We start from the raw sequence: 18568 nt of genomic DNA, 5'->3' as shown, positions 1-18568 counted from the left end.
TCGTTGTTTCTTGCCAGAACAAGTTTGTCTCCCTGAATAACTTCTTTCCAAATATAGTTTCTTTCCATTTGAAGTTGAAGTTGCCATTACTCTTTATGGATAAGGAAATCCATTATCAGAGTCTGCGTTACTCCGTTAATCTGAGATCTTGAGATGTGGCTTCAGAGCTTCTGATAGTTCTGATCTTTTAGAATTCTGGTGTTGTCTTTAGATGACGTCAAGAGCTTCTGGAATTCTGATATACCGTTGCTCAGAGTCAGAACTTCTAGAGCGCGTTTCTTCTTCAGATGCTTCTGATATTCTGATTTGCTGTTTTGCTCAGAGTTAGAACTTCTAGAGCGTGTTTCTACTTCAGATGCTTCTGATCTTCTGGTAATTTGTATCTGATTTGATTCTGTATCTGATGACGTGATCAGATTCCTTTCTTCTTGTTTAGAGTCCTGCACACTTAGAACTTTTCGTTAGAGTGCCATTTTTGGTTTCATCCTTTGTTATCATCAAAATCTTGGAATCTGTTGTAGAACTATTTTTGTTCTTACAATCTCCCCCTTTTTGATGATGACAAAACAAACTCAAATGACAGATGAAACATTCAAAAATTAAGAGTTTATCAGATCAGATAGAAGTGAGCTCCCCCTGAGATAGGCTAGGGAGTTCAGAAGTTCTTACCAGAGCTTCCAAGCAATGAAGTTTCTCGATACCTTTCTGCAATTTCTTAATTCAAGTGTTAGATAGATTTATTTTATAGAATAGTATGTCTGCATAGTGCTTAAGGCATTAGGCAATTTTTCATCGGAGCTATTTGGTTTCTCCCCCTTTTTGTCAGAATCAAAAAGACTTAAACAAAATAATAAGCAGGAAGAAAAATATATAAATATATTCAGATAAGAGCAAAAGCATCAGAGACAAAAAAAAACAAGCAAAGCAACAAGCAAAAAAAATCCTAAGTGCCTAAGGGTTGGGAGGAGGAGGCATTCTCTGAAGCAGTTGAGTCAGCAAATTCTGGATGTTGGCGTTGATTGTGTCTTGTTGATCCAATCTGGCTCGGACTTCCTTCTGCTCTTTCTGAAGCTCCTCAAGGGTCTTGAGAACCAGAGGGGCAAAAGTAGAGGACTCCCCCTGAGTCAGAGCATTCTGTTCTTCAGCGGCTTTAGCTTCAGCTTCAGCAGCAGCCTTTGCTTCAGCTTCAGCAGCAGTAGCATCAGCTAGAGCTTTGGCTTCAGCTTCCCGTACCCTTTGAAGTTCTTCTTGTCTTGCTCTTTCTTCTTCTTTCCTTCTGGCTTCTTCCTCAGCTTCTCTGGCTAAGCGCTCCTGTAGTCTTGCCTCAGCGTCTCTGATAAAGTCGTTTCTGACTTGCTCAGAGATGTGCTTCAGCTTAAAGGCCTCAGATGTCATCCAGCCAATGACTCTGTTCCAGTGTGTCCTAACAGAGTCAAGATCATCACTGATGCCAGAGTTGATGGTCAGAGACTTGACCTTTTCAACTGATGCTCCTGCAAACAGCATAATTGCTTCCTCTAGGGTTGGCAGGGAATCTTCTGGTTCAGATGGTTGAGGTGGAGAGTTGGGAGGGCTTAGGTTGAGAGTTGGAGGTTCAGCGGAAGTGTTTGGAGGGGTAATGTCAGAGGTATTGAGGTTAGAGGGTTGAACTTCAGATGGAGTGATGGCTGGTTGTTCTGTGGGTGGTGAGGTTACTTCAGGTTCAGGTGGAGGTTGTTGTGGTTGTTGTGAATCACGGTTTAGAGTCTGAAGTTGGGCTAGAGTGGGAGAAGCGGGGTCAGAGGGTTCTGTGTCAGAAGAAATGACAAAGTAGGGAGGTGATTCTGGGGCTGAGGATGAGGAAGTAGTTTGATTCATTTCTTCAGCTTCAGATATGGGTAAGGAGGTATTGGCAAGGTTGAATTTTGTTAGTGGTTGAGATGTTCTGGTTGTTGAAGGAGGGGTTTCAGATGTGGTGTAGATGGGTGTTGGTAGAGGAATAGAAGAAGCAAGTTGCTGTACAGAGGAAGCAGGAGAGGCAGACTTACCAGAAGACTCTTGCAGAGGTGTTGGAGGTCTTGATTCAGAGGATTCCCCTAGCTTCGCTTTCTTCGCCTTCGATGTCTTCTCAGATGGACCTCTTTTAAACCTCACCAAGTTTGGAGCTGAATCTGGCAGTTCGCTCAATCTGAAATCTGAGATGTCCACTCCTTCATCCTTTAGACGTTGGAGATAGTGGAGAATTGCTTCTTTGGGTTCTTCCTTGTAGAACATACATAGACCATTTGGAATTTTCCTCTGATCTTTTAAGGCTTCCCAGGAGGTGTCCAGAGTAGGTTTAACATTGATATTCTCCAGAATCCCCATGCTCTTTAGATTCCTGGAGTTCAAAGGCCTTCCGGTTTCTATTGCCAAGTCTTCCATGAGTTTGTGTTTTACCAGATGGTCCACGAGACCATTTTCTATCAGCACATCTGAGAGGAGTCTTCCCAGAGGAATGTAAGTTCTGGGTTTCATGTTATTCCTGGTTTCCCGTACAGAATCTCTGAGGTATTTGAATAGGAGTGCTGGGAGGCAAAGCTTCAGACCTTTATGAATACAATACAGAATACATTTCTGATCTGTATTGATGTAATCTGATGAGTTTGATGCTGGGCGATGATGAATAGTTCCCAGAATGATTTTGAGCCACACCCGGAGGTTCTGATGTAGTTCCTTATTCTTTGAGGGGTTGCCTTCTGTGTTTAGTTTGAAGATTGTGGGGTTGATTTCATGAACAATGTATTTCGCCCTGGTGTCATACGGTGAACTGACTTGGAGTATTTTGCTTTTTATCGCAATGTCGCGGATAGCAAGAGTCGCCACCGACTTTTCTTTTATCCAATAAGGAAAGGTGGAAAAGAACAGGAAAGACCTCAATAGATTTTGGGTTCGGGAGGTACATTATACAAAGGGAAGGTATTAGCACCCTTTGTATCCATGGTTATCCATGGGCTCTTAATTGCTGGATCACTTATCTTTTTGTCTGAAAAAGTGTTGGTGAATTGCTTGAAAAATGTTTGAAAGAGAGTTTAACTTTGTAATGATTCTCGTATGAATGTATACAAAGTATTTATCTCGTTTGATTTTGAAAATGGTTTAGAAAAGGTTTTGAAAAGAGAATTTAACTTTGTAATGATTCTTGTATGAATGTATACAAAGTGGTTATCTCGTTTAGTTTTGAAAGTTGTTTAGAAAAAATATAACTCGGTAATGATTCTTGTATGAATGTATACCGAGTGGTGATTTTCTAATAATTGCAAAGTGTGAGGTGTGAAAATGTTTTAGGTTATGATCCAGCAATAGAGAGTTATACCTTCCTAAGGTCGTTATGAACGTTTCCTATCCTTATGAGGGTAAAACTGTCCTTACTATTGAGAAGTAAGTAGTTTTCTCCTTTGGATGTTTAAGGGTCATCGTAGGGTCATCGATAGGTCATTGAAGGCAACAGTTGTAAGGATACCTTAGCATTCGAAGGGACTATCATCATTTAACCGTAGGCTACACCGAAAGGTCATCGAGGGACAAAATCGTATTTTCGAAGGCAACATCCGAGGGACCATGATTTATTTTATGATGATTTAATCGAAGGGTCTTTGCTAAGTGTATCCCTACATTCGCGGGACATGACCGTAATACCGTAATATCATAAGGCAAAAGAGAGGTCCAAGATCACATATTTAAAGGCCACATTTTAAAGTTAATTAGGTGATTATGATGAATCTCCACATTAAAATCAATACATTAAAAATAATACATTAAAATTAATACATTAAAATTAATTATTAAAATTAATTATTAAAATTAACACATTAAAATTAATTAAGCAATTTAGGGTGAGCCTCCACAAGGGTATCCCACAAATAAAGTGGAAGACCTAACGACGGTCTTTTTTTTCTGGGACATATGAACCTTTGCAAAATTCAACAAACGGGTTAGCATACCAAATCAGGGTGCAATCGAGGATTACACCGCAAAAGAAATCACAACAGTAATAGGATCAGATAAGCGATGCCTGGCTATGATAAAACATGAATGAAAAATCAGAACAGAAAAGTCGGCTACTGTCAGGTTCGCGCCTGCCTCGCCTAGCGAAGGCTTAGCGAATACTCGCTGCATGCTCGCTTAGCGATGTGCTAGCGAGCGGCTGCGGATTCCGGTTTTAATAACGATATAATGGCAGCAAGCTTCACACTTTATAGCATTCATTACAGAGATTATGTGGTTAGACATTCAAGTGTTCATGCATACTTAAATTCATATGTAAAACTTAAGATAGTTTCATAAATTCAATCATGATATCATATGCAAATTAAGAACATAAGGTAGTAATAGCAATGCCAACCTGTTTGTAATCGAATTGTAACCTTGAGTTGGCCGATCGGATCGAATTGAGCGGAAGTGACCTAGCTGCCGCCGGCTTTTCCTTCAGGGCTTCCTTTAGGGTTTTCCGTCTGTGAGCGCTAGGGTTTGCTTGCTAGAGTTCTCCTTTTTCCCTTTTTTCGTTTTTCCTTCATTACTGAAGTGCTGGTATTTATAATGCCCTTTTACATGACCTAATGGGCTCAGAACGAAGCCCGAAATTTTTTGTTGTCTGTCAGCCTCGCTAGGCGAGCTGGTAGCGAACGTTTGCTTCGCTAGGCGAGCGTGTGGCGAACGTTCGCTAGGCGAGCGTGTAGCGAACGTAACGTTCGCTAGGCGAGCGTGTAGCGAACATGCCAGTTTGGGCCATTTTCTGGATTGGGCCATTCGTGAGCTGGGCCTTTGTCCCTTTAAGATCAGTGCCATAAAATGAGTCGGAATGCCCCTGAAAAATGTCTTGAACTATTGATGGGCAAATTTTGGGGTATGACAGCTGCCCCTGTTCAATATTCTTGAACCGAGAGAGTCAGAATGGTATGTGCCGTTCGTGGTCTGGAGGTGAAAGATTATTGAACACTAGAATGCCCCAACAATTTGCGCTTGTCCATCAGTCTTGACGGAGATGGGCTTAAAGATGCCATCCAGGAAGTTTGATGAGGAGATTTCCAGATTCTGTCGTACGTTAGACGATATCTGGAGACATGGGTGTCACACCGGGTCGTACATCAGACCGTATAGTGAGTCATCCATTATGCTGTCGACTTCGCCGGGGAGTCGGAGTATGCTATATACTGCTGGGGATAAGGGATCAGAATGGATCATACACTGGACCGTATCTAAATACCAGAGTGAGCTGTTCGTTAGGCAGATGACTTTTCCGAGGATGAAAAATCAGAATGGATCGTACCCTAGATCGTCTCTGAGCTGAAGATCCAAATGGGTCTTATGATAGACTGTATTGGAGTTGCAGGATGAGCCGTCCATTAGGCTGAATCTGATGATAAAAGGGGGTAGTCGTACACTAGACTACACTTCAGAAATGTACCGTACACTAGGTAGCATCTGAGGAGACGAAGGTCAAATTGGGTCGTACATTAGACCGTATCTGAGCAGACTGAGTCGTCCATTAGGCTGAATCTGATGATAAAAAGGGGGTAGTCGTACACTAGACTACACTTCAGAAATGTACCGTACACTAGGTAACATCTGAGGAGACGAAGGTCAAATTGGGTCGTACATTAGACCGTATCTGAGCAGACTGAGCCGTCCATTAGGCTGAATCTGATGATAAAAAGGGGGTAGTCGTACACTAGACTACACTTCAGAAATGTACCGTACACTAGGTAGCATCTGAGGAGACGAAGGTCAAATTGGGTCGTACATTAGACCGTATCGGAGCAGACTGAGCCGTCCATTAGGCTGAATCTGATGATAAAAAGGGGGTAGTCGTACACTAGACTACACTTCAGAAATGTACCGTACACTAGGTAGCATCTGAGGAGACGAAGGTCAAATTGGGTCGTACATTAGACCGTATCTGAGCAGAATGAGCCGTCCATTAGGCTGAATCTGATGATAAAAGGGGGTAGTCGTACACTAGACTACACTTCAGAAATGTACCGTACACTAGGTAGCATCTGAGGAGACGAAGGTCAAATTGGGTCGTACATTAGACCGTATCTGAGCAGACTGAGCCGTCCATTAGGCTGAATCTGATGATAAAAGGGGGTAGTCGTACACTAGACTACACTTCAGAAATGTACCGTACACTAGGTAGCATCTGAGGAGACGAAGGTCAAATTGGGTCGTACATTAGACCGTATCGGAGCGGTTGAAGGTCTAACTTGGTCGTATATTAGACTGTTTTTTTGAGTTATTGAAGGTCAGAATGGATCGTACACTAGATCGTATCTGAGTTGTTGAAGGTCAGAATGGACCGTACGTTAGATCGCATCTGAGTTGAAGGAGTCATATGTTGAGATGAATCAGGGTGGACCGTATGCTAGGCAGTACCTGAGAAGTGAAGGTCCAACTGGGTCGTACATTAGACCGTGTTGGGAGTAGTTGAAGATCAGAGTGGATCGTCCGTTAGATCGTATCTGAGTGGAAGGAATCATATGTTGGGTTGAATCAGAATGAACCGTACGCTAGGCTATATCTGATAGTATTTGTGTATGCTGTATTTGCAATGAATATTTGGGATGAGCTTATAGATGCCATCGTTAGGAGGATGTCTGAATGAATGTTGTCATGGAGTGTATCTGAAAGATGTAGTTGAATCCTGAATGTAATTGATAAGGATGTCCGTCTGAATGGACCTTTGTTTTGATTGTATCAAGAGGATACTTGACCTGAAAAATAAAGTTAGCTTCATGCCATGTCATGATGCATGAGATGCAAATGTTGTATGCATGCGTATGCTGTGAAATGATGTAATGAGTGAATTATGCGTCTGGAATAAATGAGAGCATTGTATACATGTATATGTTATGAAATGATGTAATGTATATGATGCGGAACGAAAATTGTATCTAGGTATGTGATGTGAAATGATGTAATGAATGCACTATGTGTCTGAAACGTTCTTCCAGGGGACTCTACTGGGGAAATAAATCTCAGTCTTCTGGTCGGAGATATTTGTATTGATGACCCTTCCTTAGCTAGGGGTATTTGACCTTTATCTGATGGCAGAGATATTCAACAGAGCCTGGCTGGGGGTAGAAGAGATGACCAGTCTAGTGATGCCCATTTCTTCTGGGGAATAACTGGCTTAGCCGGGGAATAGAATTGGCAACAGATTCATTGGAAGCCTGGTTAGACCTTCTCCTCGATCCTGAAGTCCTTCAGTAATTGTCATTGTTATTTTATGCATGTATTTTGATAAACATTGATCATATTCAAATGCATATATCAATTCAAGTTAAATCAACAGACGTTTACGCAAACAAAACAGAGAAAGTAAAACAAAAGCATCTTTTTGGAAATAAAATTGTATTGATTTTGCAAGAGGGCCTATAAATAGGCAATTTGGGTACAAGGAGACAGAAATCCTAGTAAGAGGAAATTGTCAGGCAAACAAAGAGAAGCTATGAGGAAAAATCCTGTTGATTTTAACTCCACTACTGTCATTATGTCCTCAAGCATCTCATCTCCTGCTGTCGGATAGAAGTGATTGGCTTGTTCAGTCCCTTGAACTTGGTTGAAGCAGACAGAGAACGGGACATAGTCATACGCTTTAATCCCTAATTTTTGCCTGGACCGCCTTTTCAGGTTTTCAGTCCACCGGGATACCCTTTTTTGCTCAAGCCGCCTTTTCAGGTTTTCGACTTGCCGGGTGTACGTCTTTATATGTTTATCCCTAATTTTTGCCCGAACCCTTTTGGTTCGCCGGGATGCCCTTCCTTTTTCCTAGGTACGTCGCCCTAGCGGGTCTCTTTTATGCGTAGTATTTTTTAACTATGTCAGCGTTCACAGGATGCGGGAACTCTTCGCCATCCATTGTAGCAAGCATCATGGCTCCACCAGAGAATACCTTCTTAACTACAAATGGCCCTTCGTATGTGGGAGTCCATTTGCCCCTGGGATCACCTTGTGGTAGAATGATACGCTTGATAACTAAGTCGCCGATTTGGTACACTCGTCTCTTGACCTTTTTGTTGAATGCCTGGGTCATGCGCTTCTGATATATCTGCCCATGACAAACAGCCGCAAGTCTCTTTTCATCAATCAGATTTATCTGATCGAGTCGAGTTTGAATCCATTCATCCTCATCTAAGCCTGCATCTTTCACAATTCTTAGAGAGGGAATCTGAACTTCCACTGGTAAAACGGCTTCCATTCCATAGACTAAAGAGAACGGAGTTGCCCCCTGTCGAAGTGCGCACCATGAAGAGCAAAAGGTAACATCTCATGCCAGTCTTTGTATGTTACTGTTATATTCTTGATATTGTTAGCAGCCTCCACGGCGCCGTTTGTCTTTGGCCGGTACGGAGAAGAGTTATGGTGTTTTATTTTGAACTGCATGCAGAGTTCAGTTTAGTACCATTATCAGTGATAACTCTTTCAGGAGACAGCAGGTTTCTCGAATGTATATTTGATAAGATCCATCTTAGAAATCAATAAAGTGGTATGATTCAACATATACTGTCTTAGTCGGCGAGCAGCCCAAGCCAAAGCGCAGCAAGCTTTCTCGAGCTGTGAGTATCTTGTTTCACAGTCGGTACCTTTTGCTAAGGCAGTGTATGACATGCTCTTTTCGACCAGACTCGTCATGTTGCCCCAGCACACCCTATTGAATTTTCTAACACGGTCAAATACATAGTTAGAGGTCTTCCTTCAACTGGTAGCATCAGAATTGGAGGTTCTTGGAGATATTTCTTGATTTTGTTATTCATCATTCCATGACATCTCTTGATTTTTCCTTTTTAGTAATTTGAAGATGGGTTTGCAAGTAGCAGTCAAGTGTGGAATGAATCGGGCAATGTAATTCAAATGCCCCAAGAAAACCTCTGACTTCTTTCTTGTCTATTTCAGTACCCAGATTTACAATTTCAATTGATTCCTCATGCGGTTGCATGGTCTTTTCTTCTTGTACTACCAGTCTGGCAAGTTCTCCAGGGATTTCACAATCTTCCTTACTTCCATCCTCGGCTTGGTAGATCGGATTTTCAAAGTCATAATGAACAGTAGCAGAGTCATTACCAACAGGATCCAGAGTGGATATGGATCGGCAAATTGTTACGTGAGTGTGTGCAAGAAAACATAGCTTGTTTGAAAAATGACAGGAAAGATAAAGAGCACAATATTTGAATGCAAAAAGTCCATTGATTTATTGAATATGAATATGCTTATGAAAATGACAAAACCCTTTGAAAAATTAGCTATTGTGCCCCGGGCATAGACACAATGCCTTGAAACACTAAAATAGCAATAACAATTACTCCTGACTAAAGGAAATCGGGATAGTGTCCCCAACCTTCCAATTGTCGAGTCCGTCACCAATTGTTGGGGAAATCCAGCTATCCAAGTCGCAATCGTTATCAGTATCTTCCACAGCATTGACAGTCTCGTCTTGATTATGCAGAGGAGCAGTGATGACATTAGGAGTCTCAGGCGGATCAGATTCAAATTCTCCAGCGTCGATCATATCCTGAATTTTGTTCTTCAACGACCAACAATTGTTTGTATCATGCCCGGGGCTATCGGAGTGATATGCACACCTGGCATTGGGATTGTAACGAGGAGAAGTAGTGTTGGGTTTTGCAGGAGGATCTCTGAGGGTAATTAAATTTGCTTTTAGCATACCCTGCAGTGCTTGTGCTAAAGTCATATTGATCTTCGTAAACTGCCTCCTTCCCGGGTTAACGTGCCTCACAGGTTTCTGGTCTTTCTTTTTCTCGAGCAAAAGAGCCTTCAGTTCCTCCTGCCCCCTGGATAAGTTCAAGATCATCTTCTGGAGTTGAGCATTCTAAGCCTGGAGATCTCTGACAATTTGTTCGAGGTCCATTTTTCTGTTCGGAGGAAAACCGTGAGAACATTGATCCCTTTAGAACACCTGTTATGCAATGTTATGCTATGCAATGTATGAAATGTTTTCAAGGACTTTTGGAATTTAACTTTGCATAAACTACCAAAAAGGAAACTTTTTTTTTTTTTATTTATTTACAAAACAGAGCAAAGTTAAATCCCTAAGTCCTCGAAATGGTTAGTACAATGCCATGATGTTATGATGTTATGATGTTAAGTAAACAACAAGCACAAGCAAGTCACACAACCATCATTCCTAGGTTTTAAGGCTTGCATGAGTTCCATAGGTAAGTACCCTCCCCACTGAAGTTTGGTTGGTTCAACCTGTCCTAGAATAGTAACCGGGTTCTAGAAGGATCTCCAATCATTGACCTTCCTTTAAGTCCACTTCAGTGCAACACCAAGTGGTTGACCGAAGCTTCCCTAAAGTCCAATCTCAAGGAGTGTAGTATCGAGTCTCAACCAAGCCCCAGTCGGAACCAAAGTCAATTAGCTCACTACTTTCTAATGGCCAGGATGAGTCAATTAGGGTTCTAAAGGTCTGGTTAATGCTTTGATGACACCACGCGGAAGCCAAATTTTTCCTCAAATAACATGAGGACCATCAGGACAACCAAAGTGTCACATTAACCGTAGCCATCATTTTAACCATTCCAGTATACGCCGGATAGTCGCGATGATCTATTGCTACTTACCTAAGGTACACTAGATCCGGGTGTAGGATCTTTCACTCAAGCATAGGATACCCAAGCAATCCCTTAAAAGTAAATCAAACAATTCAAATAAGTGATCTTGTTTTAAGGTAACCTCTCTTTTTAAGGTCCCCAGCAGAGTCGCCAGTTCTGTCATACGGTGAACTGACTTGGAGTATTTTGCTTTTTATCGCAATGTCGCGGATAGCAAGAGTCGCCACCGACTTTTCTTTTATCCACTAAGGAAAGGTGGAAAAGAACAGGAAAGACCTCAATAGATTTTGGGTTCGGGAGGTACATTATACAAAGGGAAGGTATTAGCACCCTTTGTATCCATGGTTATCCATGGGCTCTTAATTGCTGGATCACTTATCTTTTTGTCTGAAAAAGTGTTGGTGAATTGCTTGAAAAATGTTTGAAAGAGAGTTTAACTTTGTAATGATTCTCGTATGAATGTATACAAAGTATTTATCTCGTTTGATTTTGAAAATGGTTTAGAAAAGGTTTTGAAAAGAGAATTTAACTTTGTAATGATTCTTGTATGAATATATACAAAGTGGTTATCTCGTTTAGTTTTGAAAGTTGTTTAGAAAAAATATAACTCGGTAATGATTCTTGTATGAATGTATACCGAGTGGTGATTTTCTAATAATTGCAAAGTGTGAGGTGTGAAAATGTTTTAGGTTATGATCCAGCAATAGAGAGTTATACCTTCCTAAGGTCGTTATGAACGTTTCCTATCCTTATGAGGGTAAAAATGTCCTTACTATTGAGAAGTAAGTAGTTTTCTCCTTTGGATGTTTAAGGGTCATCGTAGGGTCATCGATAGGTCATTGAAGGCAACAGTTGTAAGGATACCTTAGCATTCGAAGGGACTATCATCATTTAACCGTAGGCTACACCGAAAGGTCATCGAGGGACAAAATCGTATTTTCGAAGGCAACATCCGAGGGACCATGATTTATTTTATGATGATTTAATCGAAGGGTCTTTGCTAAGTGTATCCCTACATTCGCGGGACATGACCGTAATACCGTAATATCATAAGGCAAAAGAGAGGTCCAAGATCACATATTTAAAGGCCACATTTTAAAGTTAATTAGGTGATTATGATGAATCTCCACATTAAAATCAATACATTAAAAATAATACATTAAAATTAATACATTAAAATTAATTATTAAAATTAACACATTAAAATTAATTAAGCAATTTAGGGTGAGCCTCCACAAGGGTATCCCACAAATAAAGTGGAAGACCTAACGGCGGTCTTTTTTTTCTGGGACATATGAACCTTTGCAAAATTCAACAAACGGGTTAGCATACCAAATCAGGGTGCAATCGAGGATTACACCGCAAAAGAAATCACAACAGTAATAGGATCAGATAAGCGATGCCTGGCTATGATAAAACATGATGAAAAATCAGAACAGAAAAGTCGGCTACTGTCAGGTTCGCGCCTGCCTCGCCTAGCGAAGGCTTAGCGAATACTCGCTGCATGCTCGCTTAGCGATGTGCTAGCGAGCGGCTGCGGATTCCGGTTTTAATAACGATATAATGGCAGCAAGCTTCACACTTTATAGCATTCATTACAGAGATTATGTGGTTAGACATTCAAGTGTTCATGCATACTTAAATTCATATGTAAAACTTAAGATAGTTTCATAAATTCAATCATGATATCATATGCAAATTAAGAACATAAGGTAGTAATAGCAATGCCAACCTGTTTGTAATCGAATTGTAACCTTGAGTTGGCCGATCGGATCGAATTGAGCGGAAGTGACCTAGCTGCCGCCGGCTTTTCCTTCAGGGCTTCCTTTAGGGTTTTCCGTCTGTGAGCGCTAGGGTTTGCTTGCTAGAGTTCTCCTTTTTCCCTTTTTTCGTTTTTCCTTCATTACTGAAGTGCTGGTATTTATAATGCCCTTTTTCATGACCTAATGGGCTCAGAACGAAGCCCGAAATTTTTTGTTGTCTGTCAGCCTCGCTAGGCGAGCTGGTAGCGAACGTTTGCTTCGCTAGGCGAGCGTGTGGCGAACGTTCGCTAGGCGAGCGTGTAGCGAACGTAACGTTCGCTAGGCGAGCGTGTAGCGAACAGGCCAGTTTGGGCCATTTTCTGGATTGGGCCATTCGTGAGCTGGGCCTTTGTCCCTTTAAGATCAGTGCCATAAAATGAGTCGGAATGCCCCTGAAAAATGTCTTGAACTATTGATGGGCAAATTTTGGGGTATGACACCTGGGATTTATGTTGTAAATTCTTCTTCCTCCAGCTTTTTCCATGTTCATCAAAGCAGCGATTGACTTTTCAGTTATCACAATTTTTACACCCAAAACGTAGGAGACGATGAAATGATCGTCAGCATCAGCAAACCTCTAGAATTCCTTAATGAGATTTGGGTAAAGTGGACCGCAGAGGCGTTGAAAGTAGTTTCCCCAACCTTGTTGATGAAGTTCTTCAGTGAGGTCTACGCCATTTCTCTTCATGTTGTTAAAATCCACCAGGGATTCATGTAACACCCTTCTAAAATACCCCAATAATTAATTAAAACAACAGAATATAAATCAGAGTAGATATGCAGTTAAGGGTGTCACACTGACACTTCACACCATTCATCAAAATAATTCGTCATGCTCATTTATTTATCAAAATAAAACATTGCATAATTCGCAGCGGATAGAGATCTAATCAATCATGCAAACCATGTAACACATTACATGTAAAGTTGTTCAACAACCAAAATGAAAACAAAGTAAAACATCCCGTCCCGATGTTACTTCTACCAGAGCATGACCCACTAATGAACTACACTAGACTCCAATCACTAGCTTCTACTCAATCACTGCTCGTTACCTGAAACATAGTTGTAAGGGTGAGTTCCTCAATCGATATAATAAGCATTATAAATTATCATGTAATGCTAAGTAAATTAACACATTTCATCACCCTAATCATATCACACATTCAGTAACGGCAACACCAACTCATAATCACAATCATATTCAACACAACACAAAACACACGTATAATATTGGAATACATCCATTCATATTATACGCCATACATACATTATGCAATGAGACTCCATGCATGCGGTACCGACTATTCGTGAACACATAGTTCAACCTCACCGATCAAACCCAGATACGGCTACCAAGCTCACTAGTCCCACTCATTTGAGACCTAGTGACTCACATCACTAATTCCTCACCATGGGAATTAGCTACCACCCCAAGGGCTATGCTATGCACGCTAAATCACCTAGCATACAAACATCAACAACAATCCACAATAATTCACTCACTAATTCCTCACCATGGGAATTAGCTACCACCATAAAGGCCATACTATGCACGCTAAATCACCTAGCATGCAACATCAACAACAATTCACAATGGACATATGCTCACACTCTAAGCCATAAACAGTCCATTCACAATAGCATACATAATAGATATATTCACAACATTATGCTCGCCATCATACATCATCAATACAATTATCACAAAATCATATTATGTCACGCCACATAATCAATCACAGTATTAGCACACTCTACTAATACCTATACTGCTCAAAACAACGGGAAATTGATCCCTCCTATATCATACACCAATATAGGCCAATCATCAATTGTTCACAATATTTAAAATATCAGTTTTTCTACTTTTCAAACAGTGTTAACCGGTTAACGCCCTGGGTTAACCGGTTAACGCAAACAGAACACGCTTCCTGGCACATTTTAACAGTGTTAACCGGTTAACACCCTGGGTTAACCGGTTAACGCAAGACAGGCAGCAGTATTTCACAATTCATAACAGTGTTAACCGGTTAATACCCTGGGTTAACCGGTTAACGCAAGACAGAAAGGTGTTCCTGCGCTAACACGAAGCAGAATGCAGAATTCTCCGCATTTTCCGCCGTTGGAGGACTTCCGGACCTCCGATTCCAATTCCGTAAAAAGCTACACGTTCAGAAAATCACAACTCACCCAAATATAGATTCAATTACAGCTTTAACATAACTTATTCATCACAATTCAAGGGTATTTCTCAAAACCTAATTAGAGTCGATTCAATGGCTTATTACTATCCATTACATGTTAACCCATAATACCCATTAAGCGACGATAAACCCCCTTACCTGAGTTAATCCGGCAATCCTTTAGCTTCAAGCTCTTCCTTCTTCAACCTTCTTCTCCTGCTCTTCCTCTTTGCCCTTTTCTCACTTTCTGTCGCTTCTCTGGTTTTCACGTGAAAAAAAACCCTTTTTACCAAATGGAACTCTTTATATATATATATATTCCAACTTTATTATTCCAATTTATATTATTCCAATAATAATCCAATTATTTAATTAAATTAATAAATATACTATTAACTTAAATTAAATAATTATCATATTTTATCGGGGTGTTACAATTCACACAGCACGTCCAGTTTCTCGAAAGGAGTTGCAAGATTAATATGAGGCTCACGGTCAAGAATGTGAGGCTCCTTGTATATTGGTGTTGTAGTTACGCCTGTAACGGTTGGAGTAGGATTGCTTGTGCTTTGAGCTGCGTTGCTGGAGTTCATTTGCTGAGAGTAGTTGAACACAGATTGTTGTTGAGAATCCATTGTTGATGAAGAACTGAGATGAAGATGAACTATTTGCAGAAATGCCTGAGAGAACTGGGTTTGAACGAGTGAGTGAGAGTGAAGTGTGTGTGCAAAGTGTGAGAGAAGTGTTTAAATACCCAAAAGAAACGCATGCAAAATGACACGTAAAACAGAGTTTAGCACAAAAACCAAGTTAGCACGTTTAGAGGGAGAAATGATTATGGCTCATTAATGATGTCTAATCCCAACAGTTCGCACACTGCTCGAGGAGATCTCAAGAGTTTGTCCCTTGATTTACTTCTGGACAGCTGTCTAGAAGTTCCAAGGTTAGACGCAAATCACTCCACGTGGTTTGATTTATCTGATCTTCAGGAATACCAAAGGATTGGTTCCTGGAGATTTCTAACTCAGATAGCTTCTAACTAGGTAGGAGTATCAGAGTCAGAGGCAGGATCTATTTGTTTATGTCAGAGTCTCATTTTATAGCTTCAGAGGCACATTTTATTCAGGGCAGTTTTGAATGTTCATATTTTCTAAGATAAAGAGAAATCTATCTTCAGCTAAAGGCTTAGTAAAGATATCTGCCCATTGATGATCTGTATCAATGAACTTCAATGTTACTATCCCTTTCTAAACATAGTCTCTGATAAAATGATGTTTTATTTCAATGTGCTTAGCTCTGGAGTGTAGAATGGGATTCTTACTTAAACAAATGGCAGCAGTATTATCACAAAAGATAGGAATGTTACTCTCGAAGATTTGCAGATCTTCTAACTGATTCTTCATCCAGAGCATCTGAGTGGTGCACAGTGATGCTGAGATGTATTCTGCTTCTGCCGTGGATAGGGCGATAGTTGATTGCCTTTTGCTGGCCCAGGATATCAGATTGTTTCCTAAGAGCTGACAATTTCCAGATGTTCTTTTTCGTTCCAATCTATCTCCTGCGTAATTTGCATCACAGTAACCAGAAAGTCTATACTCTGATGTTTTCTCATACATCAGGCCCAGGTTAGGAGTTCCTTTTAGATATTTGAGAATTCTCTTAACTGTTGTTAAGTGAGTTTCTCTAGGATCTGATTGGAATCTGGCACATAGACAGACACTAAATAGAATGTCAGGTCAAGTAGCAGTCAGATAAAGAAGGGAGCCTATCATACCACCATAGAGCTTCTGACAAACCTTTTTACTGACTTCTTCCTTTTCAAGAATGCATGTTGGATGCATGGGAGTCTTTGCAGAGTTGCATTCAGTCATGTCAAATTTCTTCAGAACATCTTTTATGTATTTGCTTTGATGAACGTACGTGACTTCTGAAGTTTGGTTAATTTGAATTCCCATAAAGAACTTTAGTTCTTGCATTAAGCTCATTTCAAATTCTGCCTGCATTAACTCAGAGAATTCTTGACAAACAGAGGCGTTAGCTGAACCAAAAATAATATCATCAACGTATATCTGGCATATCATGAGATCATTGTTAAGGTTCTTACAGAAGAGTGTGGAGTCAACTTTCCCTCTGATAAAATTGTGTTCTAGAAGAAAGTTACTTAAACGTTCATACCAAGCTCTGGGAGCTTGTTTAAGTCCATATAAAGATTTTTTAAGTTTAAAAACATGTTCTGGAAATTTTGGATTTTCAAAACCTGGAGGTTGGTTGACATACACTTCTTCTGATATATAACCATTAAGGAATGCGCTCTTGACATCCATTTGATATAATTTAATAGAATGGTTTATAGCGAAAGATACAAGAAGACGGATAGATTCTAACCTTGCGACTGGAGCAAAGGTTTCATTATAGTCAATACCTTCTTGTTGACTGTAACCTTGAGCTACCAGTCGAGCTTTGTTTCTGACGACTTCTCCTTTCTCGTTCAGCTTGTTTCTGAATACCCATCTGGTTCTGATAACGTGAGTGCCTCTGGGCTTGGGAACAAGATCCCAGACATCGTTCTTTATGAATTGATCTAACTCTTCTTGCATGGCTAGAACCCAGTCGTTATCTTGAAGTGCTTCATCACAGGACGTAGGCTCGATCAGAGATACTAGTCCCAGAGGAGTCTCTTCAGAGGTCTTGAAGGTAGATCTGGTTCTGACAGGTTCGTCCCTGTTGCCCATAATCAATTCTTCAGATATGTTAAGGCGGCTTTTAGCTTTCTTTGGGATTAATGGAGGATTAATTTCCTCAGAATTCTAAGTGGAAGTTGCTTCTGGAGCTTTGTCAGATCCTGCAAGAGTGATTTCTAAATCTGCAAAATTTTCAACTAGCTTTGACTTTTCAGGGTCAAGCTTATCGTCAAATCTGACATGAATTCATTCTTCCACAATTTTGGTTTCTGTATTGTATACTCTGTAGCCTTTAGAGCGTTCTGAGTATCCTAACATAATACCTTTCTGTGCTTTGGAATCAAACTTGTTCAGATGTTCTTTAGTGTTTAAAATAAAGCAAGAACATCCAAATGGATGAAAATATGAAATGTTTGGTTTTCTTCCTTTACACAGTTCATAGGGAGTCTTTTCCAGAATAGGTCTTATGGAGATTCTATTCTGAATGTAACACGCTGTATTTACAGCTTCGGCCCAAAAGTGCTTAGCCACATTAGTTTCGTTGATCATAGTTCTGGCCATCTCTTGGAGTGTCCTATTCTTCCTCTCTACAACTCCATTTTGTTGTGGAGTTCTAGGGCAGGAGAAATCATGGGATATTCCATTAGAGTCAAATAATTCCTCAAAGGATTTATTTTCGAATTCCCCACCATGATCACTTCTGACTCTGACAATTTTAGAGTCAAATTCTTTTTGCACTTTGGAGCAGAAACTAGTGAATACAGAGTGAGACTCACTCTTGTGTTTTAGGAATTTCACCCATGTCCAGCGATTGAAATCATCAACAATGACTAGTACGTACTTCTTTCCATTGACTGATACTGTTTTCACAGGACCAAATAGATCAATGTGAAGAAGTTCCAGAGGCTTAGAGGTAGTAACAATAGTTTTCTTTTTGAAGGATGTTTTTGAAAATTTTCCTTTCTGACATGCTTCACATAGAGCATCTAAAGAGAACTTCAGTTTAGGTAGGCCTCTGACTAACTCGAGTTTATTTAGCTGAGATAATTTCCTCATGCTAATGTGGCCCAAGCGTCTATGCCATACCCATTGCTCTTCGTGAATAGACATCAGACATTTCACATTTTGTTCTTTTAAATCAGAAAGATTAATTTTATAAATATTGTTTTTCCTCTTGCCTGTGAATAGGACAGAACCATTGTTTTGATTTATGGCTTTACATGTTTTTTGATTAAAGATCACATCATAACCGTTATCACTTAATTGACTTATGGATAACAAATTACGCATTAATCCTTCTACGTAAA

The sequence above is a fragment of the Lathyrus oleraceus genome, chromosome 7, assembly GCF_024323335.1.
Source record: "Lathyrus oleraceus cultivar Zhongwan6 chromosome 7, CAAS_Psat_ZW6_1.0, whole genome shotgun sequence".
NCBI classification, from domain to species: Eukaryota; Viridiplantae; Streptophyta; class Magnoliopsida; order Fabales; family Fabaceae; genus Lathyrus; species Lathyrus oleraceus.
Note: the sequence above shows the minus strand (reverse complement) of the source record.